Source organism: Dama dama, chromosome 5, assembly GCF_033118175.1.
Source record: "Dama dama isolate Ldn47 chromosome 5, ASM3311817v1, whole genome shotgun sequence".
Classification (NCBI taxonomy): Eukaryota; Metazoa; Chordata; class Mammalia; order Artiodactyla; family Cervidae; genus Dama; species Dama dama.
The window spans coordinates 48,890,030-48,909,913 of NC_083685.1; positions in this window are offsets into that span (position 1 = coordinate 48,890,030).

The following is a 19,884-nucleotide window of genomic DNA, read 5'->3' on the forward strand; positions in this document are numbered from 1 at the left end:
AGGTTGCTGCAAATGGCATTATTTCATTCCTTCATGGATAAGTAATATTCCATTGCATATATGTGCCACATCTTCTTTATACATTCCTCTGTTAATGGACATTTAGATGCTTCCATGTCCTGGCAATTATAAATAGTGCTGCAATGGACTTTGGGGTGCCTGTATCTTTTTGAATTATAGTTCAAAAAGATATTCAAAAGAAACATAATATGACATTAATTTATTTCATTGTTTAGCTAAAGAGTTATATTTCACTTTAATTTTTATTATTTTGAATGTAATGTTTTTTATCTGAATGTTTTAGAATTCTTATTTTTTAAAATTGAATTTGACTGTTTCACTCTGAGCACATAGGTATGAATTCCTGCTATAATTTTATTTAAGGGTTGTAGGGTTTCTTGAAACTGTTACTTATTGTCTGTTTCCCCCATGCATATCTATCAGACACTATTAAATGCTGCTTGTTCTCCACTTTCCTCTCACCTATTTTAGGGACTACAGATCATCTAATTATATATTTTCTTTATTATTTGTTATATTTCTCTTTCCTTTCTATGACTCATTCTGCATATTTTCTCTGAGATATATTTCAAATCACTAACCTGTTTAACTAGCTTACTAAGCCATTCTTTAAAATCTTAGTTTCTTTCCTTCCACCTCTCACATCCATACATGACTACTGGAAAAACCATAACCTTGACTGGATGGACCTTTGTTGACAAAGTAATGTCTCTGCTTTTTAATATGCTATTTAGGTTGGTCATAACTTCCTTCCAAGGAGTAAGCATCTTTTAATTTCATGGCATGGTTTCAGGACTTATATTTAAATCTTTAACCCATTTTGTGATTTTTTTTTCTTTTTAACATAAAGTAAGAATGTGGTCCAGATTCACTCTTTTACCTATACCTGTTCAGCATCACTTATTAAAGCCTCTCTCTTTTTCCAAATTGTGTATTCTTGGGTCCTATGCCATAGAGCATTAGACTGTTTTAGCATGAGTTTGTTTCTGGGCTATTTTGTTCAATTGATGTATGTCTGTTTTTGTACCAGAATTATACAAAATTGCTGTGGCTTTGTAGTGTAGTTTGAAGTCAGGGAGTGTGATGCTTTCATTTTTGCTTTTCTTTTTCAAGATTGCTTTGGTTATATATAGTCTTTTGAGGTTCATGTTTTTTTTGTTGTTGTTTTTTTTTTTGTTTGTTTTGTTGTTGTTGTTTTTGGCTGTACCACTCAGCATGTGGGATCTTAGTTCTCCTGCCAGAGATTGAACCCTTGCAGCCTGCAGTGGAAGGAGAAGTCTTAGCCACTGGACCACCAGGGAAATTTTATCATTATTCATTCTAGCTCTGTGGAAAATGCCATTGGCATTTTCGTATAAATTGTATGATATATATCTTTCCATTTATGTTTTCCATTTCTTTCATCACTGTCTTTCATTTTTCAGAGTACAAATCTTTTACCTCTTTGTTCAGATATATTCCTAGGTATTTTATTCTTTCTGATGTAATTATAAATGGGATAATCTTGCTAATTTCTTTTTTTTAGCAGGTATTTATTAATGTATAGGTAATTATTTCTGTCCTGGAGAAGGAAATGGCAACCCATTCCAGTATTCTTGCCTGGAAAATCCCATGGGTGGAGGAGCCTGGTGAGCTTCAGTCCATGGGATCACAAAGAGTCGGACATGAGTGAATGAGTAAGTGCAGCATAAGGATTGCTGTATATTCATTCTCTTACAGCAATTTAAGGAACTCATTTATTAAGCCGTAAAAGCTTTTTGGTAGTGTGTTTAAGATTTACTTTGTATAGTATCATGTCATCTGCAAGCAGTGACAGTTTTACTTCTTCCTTTCCAATTAGGATTCTTTTTGTCTTTTTCTTGTTTGATTGCTGTGGCTAGGACTTCCAGTACTATGTTGAATGCAAGGGGCAGGAGTTGGCACTCCCATCCTGTTGAAAAGTTTGGAACTTTTCACCACTGGGTGTGATGCTGACTGTGGGTTTCTCCCATACGTATGGTCTGTATTGTGTTGAGGTGTGTTCCCTCTATGTCTACTTTGTTGAGAGTCTTTGTCACAAATTAATACTGGGTTTTGGTAGAGGTGTTTTCTGCGTCCATTGAGATGATTGTGTGGTTTTCATTCTTCAATTTGTTCATGTGTTTTATCACTTTGATTGATTATGTATGTTGAAACATTCTTGCATCCCTTGGATGAATCCTATTTGACAATGGTATGTGATCTATCATTTTAGTTGCTATTGAATTCAGTTTTCTAATTCTGTGTTGAGAACTTTTCAATCTATGTTTGTTGGAGATGTAGATCTCTAGTTTTCTTCTCCTGTAGTGGCCTTGTCTTGTTTTCGTATTGGACTAATGCTGGCCTTGTACAATGAGTATAGGGGTATTCCCTCCTGTTCAATATTTTGGAATAATTTGAGAACTTTTGGCATTAATTATTTTTAATACTTTCTAGAATTCATCTTGAAGCCATCTGATCCTTGGCTTTTCTTTACCGGGTGATTTTTCATTGCTGATTAAATCTCCTTATTCATTATTGGACTTATCATATTTTCTATTTTTTCCTAATTAAGTCTTGAGGGGTTGTACAGCTTTTCATTCATTTCTTCTAGATTTTCTGTTTCATTGACATATAATAGTTACTAATAATCTCTTATAATCTTTTGTATTTCTGTGGTGTTTCTTGTATCTTCTTTTCACATCTGATTTTACTTATTTGGGCCCTCTGTCTTTTTTCTTAGTGAGTCTAGCTACAGGTTTATTACTTTTCTTTATCTATTAAAAGAACCAGTTCTTAGTCTCATTGATCTCTTCTATTGTTTTTTAGTCTCTTTTGTTTTGGGGCTGATCTTTATTATTTCAGTCCTTCCAGTAAATTTGGATTTTGTTTTTTCTCTTTTTCTAGCTCTTTTACTTGATTTTTTATTTGGTACTTTTATTTTCTGAAGTAGGCATTTATCACTGTGAACTTCTCTCATAGAACTCCATTAGTTGTATCCCATAGATTTTGAATAGTTTTGTCTTCCTTTTCATTTGATTCCATATTTTTTTAAATTTCCTCTTTGATTAATTTAGTCACCCATTTGTTTTTTAGGAGCATATTGTTTAAGTTCATGTGTTTTTGGTTTTTGTAGTTTTTTCCTGTAGTCTATTTCTGTTCATGCTTCTGTGGTGAGAAAAAATTCTTGATATAATTTCAATAAAATAAAATCTTAGTTTCTTTTTTATATTTGAATTTTAAAATCTCCATTATTTTTACAACTTATACTTTTGTATAGAAATTTTAATCCTGAATTTCATATTGACCATAGGATGCTTAGTTATTTTGCAATCTGTGCTTGATATGCCATAACCTGGGTATCCTGTGGGCCTGTCTGTATCGTCTGTTGTTTCTTGTTTTGTAATTATGTAACTTTATTTTTATGTGTGACTGTTAGTTTTTTGAATTCTGGATTTAGTATGACAAATGGAGTGTAAAATTAGAGGCCTAAAATAATGTTGCTTCACTCCCAAGACAGTATATATTTGCTTCTGTTCCTTAATGTGTCCCCTTGGTCATTCTACTATTCTTTTTGCCCCCTCTTTCCTTTTTAAACTGTATAATTCTTGGCAATCCAATTTCTTCCAGCAGATAATTTTCACATTTTTGCCAAACTTTTACAGTTTCTATTCACTAAGATATTTCATCCCAAAATAATTTAATATTAATGATAACTTGATTCATATATATATATATTTATGCATTTCATGGCATTTTCAAACTTAGCATATGTAATATGACCACAGGATTAAATGATCAACTAATTTACTGTGTTTACATTATAACTAGAGTTTTGTTCATAATAGTTCCAGATTTATAATGGAAAGAGCAAAAATCAATATCAAAAAATAAACAAAGTTGTATGTATAGTTTAGGCCGTTTGAAATTTTAAAAGCTACTAATGATGTTAACTTCTTAATCTTGTCTTCTGTTCTGCTTGATTAAGGATAATAGTGAACTTACATATTTGTCAAAATATGTCAAAGGTATATTATGACTAATACTGCTAAATCAAAGTTCAAAACTGCATCTAGTGAAATAGTGTATTGTTTCTTGAGAGACTTAATGAAAAGAAGAGAAATAAATACCTTACTGGAAATGGCAAAAACCTCTAAAATATAAATGCATAGATTAACTTAAATTCCTTGTTGATCCTAACAATTAGAAACATCTAGGTAACTAATATTATTTATTTCACATGTTATAAATTTAGGGAATAAAATGATGAAATTTTGACAATTGAAAGGAAATATATTGCTGATAAAATAAACTAATTGAACTATGAAATAAGTAAAATAAAGTATGCTGAGACTATTATTGTTATTATTGCTTATTATTATTAAACTAATTATAAAACCTTATTTCCTTCAATGTAATATAAATGACAGTTAAATTAATATTCATTCCCAGAATTGAAAGGCTATTTTATCTTTAGGGTGTTTATACTTAAAAAAGTGTGGCTTTGATTGTGAGATTTTTGCCCATGTAGATTTAAAACACTGCCAACTTGTGGGTATAAATAAATTGGAATCAGTCATGAAAAAATATGATAATGAATTCTGGCATAAAGACAGAGATGAGACTTACTAATCACTAATCACTTACTAATATCACTTAGCGATGGCTAATGAGGATGCCATCATGCCAATTTATCCCCAAAATTATAGAATTCTTCTAAAGTATCATAGTCAAATTAAAAGCTTTAATGATTATCCAAAGAATAGCACAGCAATGTAAAACTTCCCAATTTATCTTAGAATTGTGGTTCAGTAAAGAAAAGTGACCCTAAAATTGTAAATGATGGTCACAAAATAACATCATGAAAAACGAGTTTGAGACCTTAGAATCAGGAGTAATGTGAATTTAATTTCTTTTTTTGCTGGTTCCTTAATCATGAATTCCCATAGGTGACCATTTTATTTCTGGTATATATTTTTAAAATTATCTATTATCTATAATATTATCCTTGTTAAAATTTGACTATACAATGCAATTTAGTAGTTTCTGCTAAAATCCTGTCAAACTTAGTAGTTTTTGAGGAATTCTTAAATATTTTAAATGGAAAGATTATGTATTCTCCCTTCTCACCTGTTACAGAAAGTTAAAAGGCATGTTAGCATATGTGTGTCTTTAAAGATACTAAAACTTAGACAGTAAACCAAAAACATATTTAAAGAAAAAATTTTCATACATATGACTGACTGAAAGTTTATATCTAGCTATTAAGTGCTAATGATGAAGAAATCGGCATTGCAACACACACTTGGAATTAGAGTAAGCATAGAAATAATTTTTAAAAAGAGCCATGGGAGTAAATTTACATTTTCTTTTAATTATGTCCATGAAATTCATATTTACACTTCTGTGAAATAAATAAGAAGTGGCAGTAAACAAATAAAGCTTCTTTGCCTTTAGAATATTCAATGCAAATGCTGTGCCTCTGTTTTAGAAATAATGATCTGCACAAATTGTAAGTAAATTTATATGTGTTGATTTACTTAAAATAAGATTAAGATGCCAAGTAATACCTAACTGATATGAAATTACATTTTAATGTAAATATTTGTATGGAATCAATATTTGAACCTATGTGTATTGATAGACTAGATCAATTTTGAATTTCTAAGAAGAAAATGGAGGGCCACCTAAAGTCTATTCATTGAGCAATAATTCCAGGTATCTTTAAAACTTATTTAATGATATTATGTTTACATTGGAAAATGATTATTTTTTAAAGTCTTATAGAGGTTTTAAGCATAAGATTCTCATCAAATTTATGCTATGCTATATTTTGGTTCATACTAACATATTGGCAATTCTTCAGTAGTTTTATAGAAAATAAATATCATATTTGTATTTAGTCACATATTCTGTATTTACACTTTGGTACTTTTTTAGTCATATTTTAAGAAAAATAAGGGGCATAGGTACATTTTAAATTTTATTTTTCCATTAAAATTTCCTTATAGAAATATGGTTATAAATCAAAAGGAAAGGATGAATAGAATAAATCAATATTGATCGTATACTGGATTTTGAAAAAATGTATTAGCATGAAAATAGGAGGAATGTGAGACAGAGAAGCAGATGGTATATAATACAGCTAAGAATATTTAAATAGAGTCAAATTGGGCAATTAGAAAAAGACAAGTCAGAATTAATCAGCATTTTATAATTGAAATTTTTGTCAAAATAATTGATGTGGTTGAAGATACACTTTTCTTTGAACACTACAACGTGTTGAACAACTAAAAGGTGTCAATATGATAAATTATATATGTATCATATACATATGTATATGTTGACATACATATATGTGTGTCTATATGTTATATACAAATGAGTAGACATAGAGACTACATATTCTTTATGTAGAATGTGCATATCATATGAAGGAATATGTGAGCGAGTGAGAGAGTTAATAACTCTTATCTCAATATACTAAACTAGAGAGAAGAGAAAGCTAATGTTTAAAATCCACTTCATAAAACTACTTTCCCTATTTACATGAGTTCTTCTGCAAATTTCACTAGCAAGTTCTTCCCTGAAACACTATACTAAAAAGGGCCACTATAGAATTCTGAGTAAAGTTCATTTTTTTTTTCTCCTGATTCAGAATCCATTAATTTCCTTTTCACTCTGTGGGTTCTGCTGACCTTTATAATAATGTGAAAAGTATACCAATAACGATGGGTAAAGATAAAATGAGGTTCTAACCTAGAAAAAAAATTGATCATTATTGTTCTCAAATGAAATCAAAGCACAGTGATTTACATGCCAACAAAAGGTTTTTTAAGTGTAATTCATGTGAATGAGAAATTTTTGCACCAAGCATTTTTATCATTTTGCCATTGCTTTCATTAACTTCAAATAAAATAGACATTTATATATTATTTGTGTATTTATTTTCCTATCCTATTCACATTAATGTATATTAGCATGGTAATCATATGAAAATTATTAGGAACATTAGATAAGTGAGGAAACTAAGAACAAAACATTTAAATTATGTTCTAAGATTTCAACACAATATGACAATCAGTCCTTTAATCAATATCATTTGACCCCACCCAGTCATTTTCCCAAGGACACTGATTCTTAAGTTCTCCATATTATTACTATACTTTGTGTTTCATTGTGATTTATTGCAGTCTGAATATGACTCACTGGTCTGAAGAAAACATGCAAATTGAAGGGACTGAATTGGGTGAATTCAAAGATCCTAATCAAAGGGGAACTTACTATTGTAGGCTAGCATTTGAGGATGTACTTCTACATATTAGGCCTGAGTATATCCTAAGTCACCTCAGTCGTGTCTAACTCTTTGTGACCCTATTGATTATAGCCCTCCAGGCTCCTCCATCCATGGGATTCTCCAGGCAAGAATAAGGGAATGGGTTGCCATTCCCTCTTCCAGGGGCTCTTCCCAACCCAGAGATTGAACCCATGTCTCCTGTGGCTCCTCCATTGCAGGTGGATTCTTTACCACTAGCCACCAGGAAAGCCCATGTATTAGGCGTATTTATATCTTATTTGTCTTTTAATAATATAAATTATAAAATTAAGTATTTTATTATTTTCCAGAAGATGAAATGGAGATTATGAAAGCAGAAGTAATTTGCCTAAATTCACATGAAGAGTAAGTAGTGGAAAGAGTTAGAGGAATATGTAATTGACCTCAAAATCCTTATCTTTTCAACTAAACCACAAGAGTGACTTAAAAATCACAGCCCAGCATCCCCTCAGACTTCTAGGAAAACTTTTTATTCAAAAGAAGTTAAATGGAAAATTTTAACATATAATGTTCACTTTTGATCTTGAATCTACGTAATGAAAAACACTTGTGCTTATTTGTGCTTAAACCACTTTAGAAACAATTGCCTGCAAATAAATGCTTCCTAGATGGAAATATTATTTTTTTTTAAAGTTTAAAGAAAATCTGTATGTGTGTATGTGTGTGTGTACTCAGTGTCCTTGGTCTCTCAGTCATATTTGACTTTTTGTTGCCCTATAGACTGTTGCCCATCAGACTCCTCTGTCATTGGGGTCCTCCTTGGCAAGAATACTGGAGTGCATTACCATTTCCTCCTCCCAGGGATCTTCCAAACCCTGGGATCAAACCCAGGTCTCCTGCATTACCGGTAGATTCTTTACCTTCTGAGCCTACATTTAACTAATAATACAAGTACAAATAGCTGTATTTTCTCAAAAATAAGAATTTCCTTAAATTTTTCTAACCTTAAAAACAAGTGTAATTTGTCATTCGTGGTCTGTGAAATTCAGTATTACAAATGAGTTAGAATTCCAACTTTATCCTTCAATATGCTATTCACTGGTTTTAATAAATAAATCTTACTATATAAGTAGCAGCTAATCACTGATGAAAATTAGTGATAGTGAAAGTCGCTCAGCTGTGTCCGACTCTTTTCGACCCCATGGACTATACAGTCTACGGAATTCTCCAGGCCAGAATACTGGAGTGGGTAGCTGTTCCCTTCTCCAGGGGAAATTCCCAACCTCTCCCACATTAGCATTTAAAAGTTAATTTCAAATTCTACTGTATGATTTAGCTGCTTTTAGAATAATTTGAATTATTTTAGTAAGGAATGTGAGTTTGGCTATAACTAGCTTTGACTTTTGACTGAGTCTCTTCAAATGTGTTGGCTTCATGGGAGTCTGATTTGTTGTCCTTTTAGATGAACTTACAGGCCTTACTGCTGAGAATCAAAGTAGACAACATGTGGACTTGCAAGTTATACCTGCAACATTGTGCTACTTATCTTGAAGTTATTTTGAATCAGGGAAATTAATTTATATTGTATAATTGAAAGTGCTAGTTGCTCAGTTGTATCCAACTCTTTGGGACCCCATGGACTATAGTCCACCAGGTTCTTCTGTTTATGAAATTCTCCAGGCAAGAACACAGGACTGGGTTGCCATTCCCTTCTCAGGGGATCATTCTGAACCACGGATCAAAGCCAGGTCTCTTGCATTTTCTATCCTCATTCTTTTATCTAAGAGGTAATTGCATGTTTTACTATAGAAGTTCCTGAAGACACATTTGGCAAATATAATCTGGTTCATCTCAAAATTTATTAGTATTTTTGTTTTATTATTACCAATTTTAGTAAGCCAATGAAACAAACCTCCATAGATTGTTATGCATTGCTACAAACAAGCTAAATCTTGAGTTAAGAATTTCAGATCTACTAATTAATAAGAAACCCAGATGTCATACAGGGACTGAGGTTGGCAGAGGATGAGGAAATGTGAACCTTTAGCTATTAATAATGTTTAGTTTTTTTTTATTTTACAAATGAATAGAATGTATCAGGGACATTAGGCAATTTCACTAAAGTGATATATCTAGTTAATGGCTAAGACAGCATGATTTCAAACAAATGTTCTAATGCTAACTTTAATGATAAATGGCCTAATTTATCTGAATTTTCAACACAATAGAAATATAATACAGCTTCTGAATTGTAGAGGATGAACTGGAGGTTCAGAATTCTCCCAGGATCTTGGGGTGGGGAGTAAAAAAATCTGAGTTTGATTCTCTAAGGCATTCAATGATATCAACTGAAAAAAAAACAAAAAACAAAAACCTTTGTCAACTTGCATCCTGGAATTAAAGCACATTTTCTTGGGTTTCTAATGAGACTTGTCAAGGAGACTTACAAAGGGTTCTTAAAGAGGGGCTGCCCTTACTATAGGTGGGTGAACTTTGGAGAGCTTCTTGATTCCGATGAACCCAGAAGACTGGAGAGGGACTAAACTTATGCACTTAATAGTTCCTAGTTTGTATGTTTGAAATAGTACTGTTTCTCTTTGGCTTGTGCCCAGTGAGGTCTATGGAAATACAGGTGGCTAAAAGGTCAGAGTTCGCAAAGTTTATCCATGCAGAATCACAAAGGTAAAAATGATATATTATCTAGAATCTGCTTGTTAACCACTGCCCCAGAAAGTCCAAAAGCTTGATTTGTTTAAATAAGTGGCAACAGTATTTTTTTCTTTAATATTTGCAGTTAACAATGAAAATTAAATAGTGACACTGCAGAATTCAAAGTCAATACACTAACTCAGAAAAAAATATGAGGTTTCGATTAACTGTGGGGAAACTTTAATGATCAATTGAGTAAAGTTGCCTTGGTTCTTTAGTAATTATTAGAAGGAAAATTAAACAAAGAAGTTATTTTCTTTTATAAGAAAAAAAAATGTACAGACAGCATCAAACCTCTCCTTCTCTCAGGTCTACAGAATCATTCCCAACTTCATCCCATTCACTCTGAAACATCTAGCCTGAACAGAGGACCATCTTTTGTTTCCGAGGGAAGTGTTTGTTGCTATAGTTTACTGGTTGAATAAGATAGATTTTTTTTCCTTTGGATAAAATATCAGATTTCTCAAAGGACTGACAAAGATTATCTGATGATAGGCGTAAAATATGTTGCTGCATAGAAACTGGTGAAAACTCACGTTCTGAGTTCCAGAGAAGAGAGAGTTTCCCTGTGGCATTTTGTTCTCCTAAAAGTTCAAGTTCTTTTTCTTCTGTACATATTAAAGAGTGAGAAAGTTTTTTTTTTTTTCATTTTATATTTATTAGCTTTCATTCCAGAAGTTTAAAGTTTATTAGCTTTCATTCCAAAGTATAAAAAAGGAAGTTAAGAAAACACATAATTTTTTAAAGTGAGAATGTTAATAACAACCAATGAAAGGACCACCAGCATCCATGTTTGAAAGACTGATCTTTGCAAACAGTTCAGAGGTGGAGAAGAAGAGCAGGTAAAATATTAAGAGAAGTGAACATGTGAATGTCTCAAAGCCTTACGTGTCAATTTCACAGTGCTTTACCACTGTCAGGAGGGAACCCACATGTTCCCATGTGTATCTGGTGCTTAATGTTCCACATTCATAGCTGATCTTTACTTCTGTACAGTTGTGAAGGCAGGTCATACAGCACATATCATACAGTATCTGTCTAGGAAGGATGATTCCTCTGTGAAGGCAACTGACAATAGGTTTGGGGGTGAATTTAACCATACCATTGGACATAGATCAATGAGTCTATGTGTTAACGAGTCAGGAAGAAGACAAGAGGCCCATGATCTTCAGGTTTTTATTAGCATGGTAACCCATGTGCAATCTGTTGGACATATGGAAGGTTTTCCATATCTATGGATGAATATTATTTTTCTTGTTATTCTCCCTTCATATAGAGCAGGAATGAGAGCCATCCCAGGAAGAGAAAAAAAATTAGGCTTCTTGGGTACAAGGCATTTGGAGTTTAAGTACCAGTTGTATACAAAAGGTATCTGAAAACTAGGTTCCCATCTTCTGGATAATTGTGATTCCTCTAGCCAAAGGCATGATGTCTTCAGTCTTTTAGGTATATAGGTGCACTCTCTTTAAGGAGAAAGAATAGACCTCTGACTCCTTGGCAAACCAGAATATGTTCAAAATCATTTTTGGAAAATCCTGTCTTTGGCTGCTGTACTCTTTCAATTAGCATCAATGTACCTCATGGAATTTTTCTGGAAAATGCAATACTAAATTCAACACATTTGAAAATTTGTTATAGGGCAGAAGAATGACAGGTATTTAAGTTTACATGGCTAGATCTTAGAAGCCCACAGTCTTCCCTCTACATTTTTTTTTTCAAATTTTATATTGGCTTATAGAAGCTGATGTCAACATGTAGCAATAGGGAAAAGAGGAAGATGACCAAATTCTGAAATGCCACCTGAACACCCTGAGGATTTTTGTCTGTGTTAATGTTGCACAATCAGATGGTGCTCTTGCCCTAGATGCATATCAATAATATTACAAAACTAATTTCATAAAGTCTCTATCTTGCAATACTGAAGAATCTACCTAACTTGTGACAAATTAATGTATTCTTTTGATATACACTACAATCAAATATAGAGAGGAAATTCTACAGTTTTTAGCCTTGGCTTGGAGGCAAAAATCAGTCACCTAGATATTTTTCCTTTTTTGATCATTAATTTTCTCATCTCTAAAACTATAGACAAGACTAGATCAATTGTTCCCCATGTGACTGACCAAAATTCATCAAGAGAGCTTTTCTAAAATTACAGTTTTCTAGCTCCAAATTCAGACTTACTAACCCATGATTTCTAGGAAGAGTACCTAGAATACCTGTCTTTTTATGAAGATTTTTCACTGAGTTCAATGACTGGTTATGAGTGGCAATGAGTGAATGAGATCACTAAAAATTCTTCCATATCTAAACCTGTATGAAATAGTCTATTTTCTTTTTTTTCTGCAAACCATAACACCACATAGCTGGCTTTTTCCTGCAAACATTAAAGACCTTTCTTCAGAAGAAATAACACAAAATCTCATGCTATTAAAAATACATGAGAATATTTTTCTGGTTTAAAGGAGACAGAGAGCAGAGGCCTTGCTCCACTATAAATTTGTGTTTCTCATGCACGTAGAGAAAATGGCATACTGCTAGAATATCCAGGACAAAGCCTAATTTTAAATTTGTTTTCTAAGATCTATCCTGATTTTTTAGGTATGTAAACAAAGGTAGTTAGTGGTGGTAACAGAATTGTGTGATTTCTGATTCTACACTCTTTCTGCTGAACCGAAGAAAAATAGTAGTATCCTAGCGTATTAAGGTTAAGAACTAATATTAACCCTATTTGGGCATCCCTGATGGCTCGGATGATAAGGCATCTGCCTGCAATGTGGGGACTTGGGTTTGATCTCTGGGTTGGGAAGATCCCCTGAAGAAGAAAATGAAAACTCACTTCAGTATTCTTGCCTGGAAAATTCCATGGACAGAGTTCAGAAAATGAAAAAACACACTGAATATATTATGCATTCTTCTTCAAAACTAAGAGACATAGACAGATTAGACTAACAAGAGAATATTTTTTTTCAAGGGAAAGTACAGAGTGTCCACTCACTCTTTATTCTTGCAACTAAATTGTATTATTTTTACATCCATATATCCCTTTAATTGGGACTTTAAGTATCTAAACTTCTTAATAAGTTACAGTGTATTGTATTAGGTTAATTTTTTTTAAGTAAAGTAACTTGTACTTTGGTGTCTTACATTACAATTCTGCATTAATTATAAATAAAATTACAGCACATGCTAGTCCACTCTTTTTTCTCATTTTCAACATTTATTTTCTTAATCTTACATAACCTCTCAACAAAATATCCAAAGTACTAAGAGTAGGCATAATATGTTATACATTTATATTACAATTATATATAAAGATATAATTCTTTGAGATGTAGTAGCAATGTATTAGTACAGAAATCCTCCATATTTCCTGGATGTAGGATGAGAAATCATTTATTCTTACTGGAGTATATTCTAGTAGTAGTATAAGCAGCAAAAACAGGATTCCTACATTTTAAAAAATTCTTCCTTACTTGGAACAGAATGAAATAATCAAAGAATAGAAAGATAAGCCCCAAATTATCTGGGAACTATTAAATTACTAAGTGAAAAGTTATTAGTATTGAAAAGCTACATATTAAAAGAATGTTTCATTTAGTTAAAATTTCCAAATTTGGTACTGGAAAGTTTCCAAAGACCAGAAAGTGACTGATGATCTTCAATCTGGTGATAAAGTTTATCCCCATTCATGTAAAACCTGAAGTCTAATAACTTCTAATATGAAAATGTAATGAAATGTCCCTTTACATTAAATTAGAATACAAGCAGTGGAATATTTTTATTATAAGGAAGAAGTCTTTATTTTTCTTTCAAATATTTTATGTTTGATTCAGGTAGTACTCTGTTTTAGCCATTTAATCAAAAGCTTTCCAATTGAATAAGTTCACATATTGTGTGAAAACAAAAGGTAAATGAATATTTCCCCCTCATCTGTGGCAGTGTCATATTGAAAGGAACCCACATAACCTTGAATTACAGGAGATATATCTCGAAATTATTCTTAAATCAACTTTAGTAAAACCATTTTGAATTCTGTGTTAAGATGTCTTTTCTTGATTAACAATAAATACCCAGGTCAATACTTATTATAATACTCTTCAAAAACATACCATGTTTGTTCTGGTAATCATTTTTATGACAAAAATAGTGAAAGTTTGAAGACCTTAGAATTGCACATTTTTGTTTTTGTTTTTTGCCTATTTAGCCTAGAAAAACTTAAGACAGAATCCCTTGGTCTTTCTACTACTTGACTAATGCTGCTCTTCTATTTGGGGTGATGACCAACCTCATCTAACAGATTCTTTCCTGTGCCATAACCACAAATTAGCAGAAAACACTATAGTATTACCTTCAGTTTGACTTGCTCAAGAAGTATATACGTAACTGTTCAGGTGTCTCTCTACTGAAATAACTGCCAATTCCAGTTAAGCTTATACTGGAACTTTTAATCTTGTGAATCATTCAGTGTGTTTGGCTCCTTCTGTCTCTCACAGTGCCTTGCCCTTTGTAGGAGGTCTGGTTCTAGTTCCCAGAGGCTGAGCTGTGAAGTTCTTATCTGCTACTGGTCTGTGCCTCCTGTTGTCCCTTACGGAACACTCTGGCCAAATGCCTTTCTTTTCCTAACCATTGTCTTCCTAGGTAACTCTGTGATAAGTTGCCCAACTCCTCCTTCAAGGACATACATGCTTCAAGTGTGTGCGTGCTCAGTTATGTCCGACTCTTTGCAACCCAATGAACTGTAGCCCACCAAGCTCTTCTGCCCATGGGATTTCCCAGGCAAGAATAATGAAGTGGGTTGCCATATCTCAGGGGATCTTCTTGACCCAGTGTTCCAACCCACTCTTCCTGCAATTAGCAAACATTGGCAGGTAGATTCTGTAGACGAACTACTTGTTTTCATGGTCTGGATTCTCACAGAGTAATTACATGTACATGAAAAAAAAAACCCACTTAATTGTTCCAGACTTTGCTTTTCTAATTTATAAAATAATTATAATAGAACCTACCACATAACTTATTGTGAGAATTAAATAAAAATACATTGTCAAAATTCTTAGGTGAATTCTAGGCGAGATCATACTTTGTGGTATTACTAGATTTAAAAAGTATTTATTCCTTTTTTTTAAAGTATTTATTTCTATAGAAAGTTATCCTTATCTTCCTACTGACTTCTCCAAAAGAGTTGGTGAGTGATAACCAGGTAAATGGAGAAGTGTTCTTTTCAGGAACATTTATGGATCTAGTTGAAAACTCAGTACCTGTTCTCCTGGCTTCTCTACTTCTGAAAAAGAGTTCCTATCATGTTTGAAGTTTCTTTGACTAATTTCTAATTTAAATTAGTCAAGATCCCTTTGAGAATGATAGGGAGTGGTTCAGGTATTTTAAATTCTTAATATATTTTCCCCATTAGGCAAGCTAAAAAAATGTTCCCTTAATAGGGCTAGATCCCAGAAGACAATCTATAAAAAGATTATAGTATTCCCCACATCATCTTTCCTACAAGGGAGGTTTCAGATTCAATTGGCACGTGCCTGGGTTCAGTGAGATGAATAGTTTGAATCATAGATAGGTTTCAGAGATTCTATTATTCTAAACCTAGAGGCTATGAATAAATAATTAAATTCAAGCTAGGTACGTATTAGCTTTTATGGATGTAAATATTTTCTATTGTACATTTTCATGAGCAGTGTTTGCTACTATAGACTTTAGACTCAAATGTCAAGTTTGTTTGCTTTTATCTATTGTGCATTAATATCTTTAGCCAGAAGAATCACCCCCTAGTTGGTCCTAATATTTGTTTCTTCTACTATGTCTATATTTATCATATAGTTTATATGGAACTATGGGTTGGTGTTTCTAAAGCATTACTGTCTGTGGTACAAGCTGTTCATGGAGCAATGTACCCAAATCAATACTCTAATGATAAATGGTGATTTCTGTTATTCTTGGAGGGGTAATGATAAAATTAGCTCACTTAATCAGTGCATGAGTGTGACTCATCTTAGTCATGTCTGACTCTTTGCAACCCTATGGACTGTAGCCTGCCAGTCTCCTCTGTCCATGAGGATTCTCCAGGCAAGAATACTGGAGTGAGTGGCCATGCCCTTCTCCAGGGGATCTTCCCAACCCAAGGATTGGACCCAGGTCTCTTTTGTCCCCTGAATTGGCAGGTAAGTTCTTCAACACTAGCGCCACCTAGGAAGCCCCACTTTAGCCATAAATATAGTCAAATGTTATCTCCACTTCACATGGTTTTCCACTTTTAAAGTGACCTTCCCCCTTCTATATCAAATGCTGAAATACAGTTCCCTCCCCTTGGAAGGCCTTGTGACTTCTTTGATCAACAGAGTATGACTGAAGTGATGGTATGAGACTGTGAAGGATCAGAGAAGGCCACTGCTCTTCTATCTGCTTCTCTGATGATTTTGACTCTAGGGGAAGGTAGCTGCTCTGTACAAAATCTGACTCTTCTGAGACTAACATGATGAATATGCTGCATTTTGCAGAGAGTAGCCGTGATCAATGTTCAGCCATGAGAGTAGGTCAAGTGGGATAACCATTTCCTCTTGAGCCTGTGGATGACTAGAGGCCCTTCTGAGACCCTTCCAAATTCCTGTGCGTGCGTGCTAAGTTGCTTCAGTCATGTCTGGGTCTGTGTGACCCTATGAACTGCAGCCTGCCAGGCTCCTCTCTCCATAGGATTCTCCAGGCAAAAATACTGGAGTGTGTTGCCATGCCCTCCTCCAGTGGATCTTCCTGACCCTGGGATTGAACCCACATCTATTACATCTACCTGCACTCGCAAGTGGGTTCTTTACCACTGACACTATTTGGGAAGTGCATTCCAAATTCCTGCCCCCTCCAAATCATCAGCAATATAAAATGATTGCTTGCTAGTTTGGGGGACAGTTACTTATTCAGCAATAGTAACCAGAGCAGTCTCACAATCAGATACTCTTATAATAGTGAATTATATGGCTTATTTTCTTGGAAGTTTCCTAAATATAACAATATCTAATATAATAATTTCACTACCTTGCAAAGTCTGCTGTATGTGAATTTGAAAGATTAACACTGTCAGATCATCAATATTCTTAAAGTATACATACAGGCTTGACACCACCATTTCTGAGCAAATGAACAAGCCAGGGTCCTTGAATCACAGCTGGCACTATAAACTGTGATCATGAGCTTGGCAGTGAGAGTTTTAGAACTACCCTTGAGTAGGAATGCAGAGAGGCTTGACAATACTAGACTGGTCATTGATAAATTACCTGCAATATGCTCTAAAACACCAAATATATTTAGTTCCCTAAATTTTGTAGGATAAATGCAAGTGAAGGAAGGCAGGAATCCAGATTGGGCTCAATCTCTGCTATGAAATCACTGCCCCATCTAATCTACTGATGTGCCACAAAACTGACATCTCTCAAGTGACAATTTCAATCTCAGTACCTTAGGGCACTCTGGCAACCTGAAGAATAACCTGTCATACTTTCAATACTTACCCTCAACAGAGTTTGAATGTTTAAATAAACCAGAATTTCCAAATAGGTCATAGTCTTAGTTACTGTCTTCTTTAGTTGAGAGAGATACTCTATAATGTATAGCTATAGTATTTTTTAGGAATACTTTTATACTGTCATAACCATGGAATATAGTAACTCTAGGTCTTAGGGTGATTAATTAATCTTTAATAAACTTTGCTTAATAATTGGCTCCAGATATGACAATTTTGATAGAATTTCACTTGAATGTATGACTTAGAAACTTTTCTCAGTGAATTTTCCTTTTAAAAAATCTGACTGCAGAACAATAATTCGATACTAGTAGTGCATAGATTTCCTTCTAATAGCATTTTATTTGATTCATAATAGAAGAAAAATCCATAAAATAGCTTAATAAAGAGGGTGCCCCACAGCTGTTTCTCAGACTTAATCATTTTTAAAAAGCCCCCTTTTAAAAAATTAATTTACCTATTTTAATTGGAGGCTAATTGCTTTCCAATATTGTGGTGGTTTTTGCCGTACACTGACATGAATCAGCCACGGGTATAAATGTGTTCACCCATCCCCAAACCCCTTCCCACCTCCCTCCCCATCCCATCCCTCTGGGTTGTCCCAGTACACAAATAATGATTACTGCTTCATCTTTAGCTTGTATCAAGAATTTTAAAAATTTAATGCCCAACAGCAAAAGAAAAACCATATAATTTTATTTATAATTGTGCTCCATGTAGTATTTTAAACTACAGAAATAAATGAATTAAAATCATCAAGAATTAATTAGAGCTATAACTTTGAGGATATCCATAATATATTTTGTATGTGGAAAGTATAATACAGAAGATCAATTCCATTACTGTAAATCAAAAACTAACAAAAACTTCATTTGTTTTCTAAGTTTATGCAACTGAATTTTCTGTTTTCTGTTTGTATTTGCATTATCTAGAATAACATTACTTATGCAATCATAATAAGGTTATTTTATTATCTAAATCATTGAGACTCTTGCTTATAGTGGAAATAGAGTAACAGGTACCAGGTATACTTTTCTGTCTGAAAAAAAAAAAATCCCTACAACTGTTTAAAAAAAATCAAAATTCATTAAAGAATGATTTTCAACACATTGATCATCAGGTAATGGAAGACAATGCTTTCTAAGAGATGGGAAAAATAGGTGAGATCTACAGTTGCCCCAGCTTCCTGATTTGACAGTCCCTAGAATGAAGTGAGCTAGTGCTAAACAATCTACCTGTCAACACAGGAGATGCTGCAGACACAGGTTTGTTCTCTGGGTAAGGAAGATCCCCTGGAGAAGGAAATGGCAACCCACTTCAGCATTCTTGTCTGAAAAATTCCACAGACAGAGGATCCTGGCAGGCTACCATCCATGGGGTCGCAAACAGTCGGACACAACTGAGAGACAGAGTAGGCAGGATGCAGCTCAGTGTCCCTAGCAGAGTCCAGTGGATATGATGAAGTTTAAAGTCCAGGAAGACTAGGATAGTGAAGGTTCTCAGGAAGGAGTTCTGGAGAGGGGAATGCTTGCAGACAGAGAAGCTGAGATTTCAAGATGGTCCTCCTTGAATTTTCAATCCAGTACTAATCAGCTTATACCTCTGAAGAAACTACAAGAGACTGGGGAAATAATCATGCAAGAGGATTAGAAGTAGCAATAACCAGTGCTCACACATAATCAAGAGCATTGTCTATTCTTACAAGCAAGGCTGGAAAATGTACTTCTATGGAATGAATATGTGTGTTTCCCAAAAATTCATATATTGATGCCCTAACTCCCATTGTGATAATACTTGGAAATGAGGCCTTTGGGAATTAATTATAGTTAGATGAGTTCATGAGGGTAGGACTCTGGTCTGATTGAATTAGTGCCTTCATAATAAGAGACAGCAGAGAGATTCCCCTCTTTCTTTCTCTGTCATGTAAGGATACAATAAGAAGGTGACCAACTGCAAGCTAGAAAGAGGGCCCTAACCATTTCCTGATCATACTAGCACCTAGATCATAGTCCTTCAGCCTCCAAGATTATGAGAAAATAGATTTCTGTTTTCTAAATATCCAGTCAATGGTATTTGGTTATGGTAACATGAGCAGACTAAGATATTTCCTAATGACTAAAGTATTAGCAAGGGTACTTAGAAAGACCTTTCCTCAGAAGTCAGAAATAATTAACACTAGAAAGAGTAATGCTTTTGTTCTATGTAAAAAATCTTAAAAACAAGGTACAGAAAGACCAAACAAAATTGAATAGTTTAATTGCATATCAGAAGAAAGTTAAGAATATCTGTAGGAATATAAAAAAATATCCAGTAGCCCACAGGGTAAAACTTACAGTGCCTGGAACAACATTAACAACTA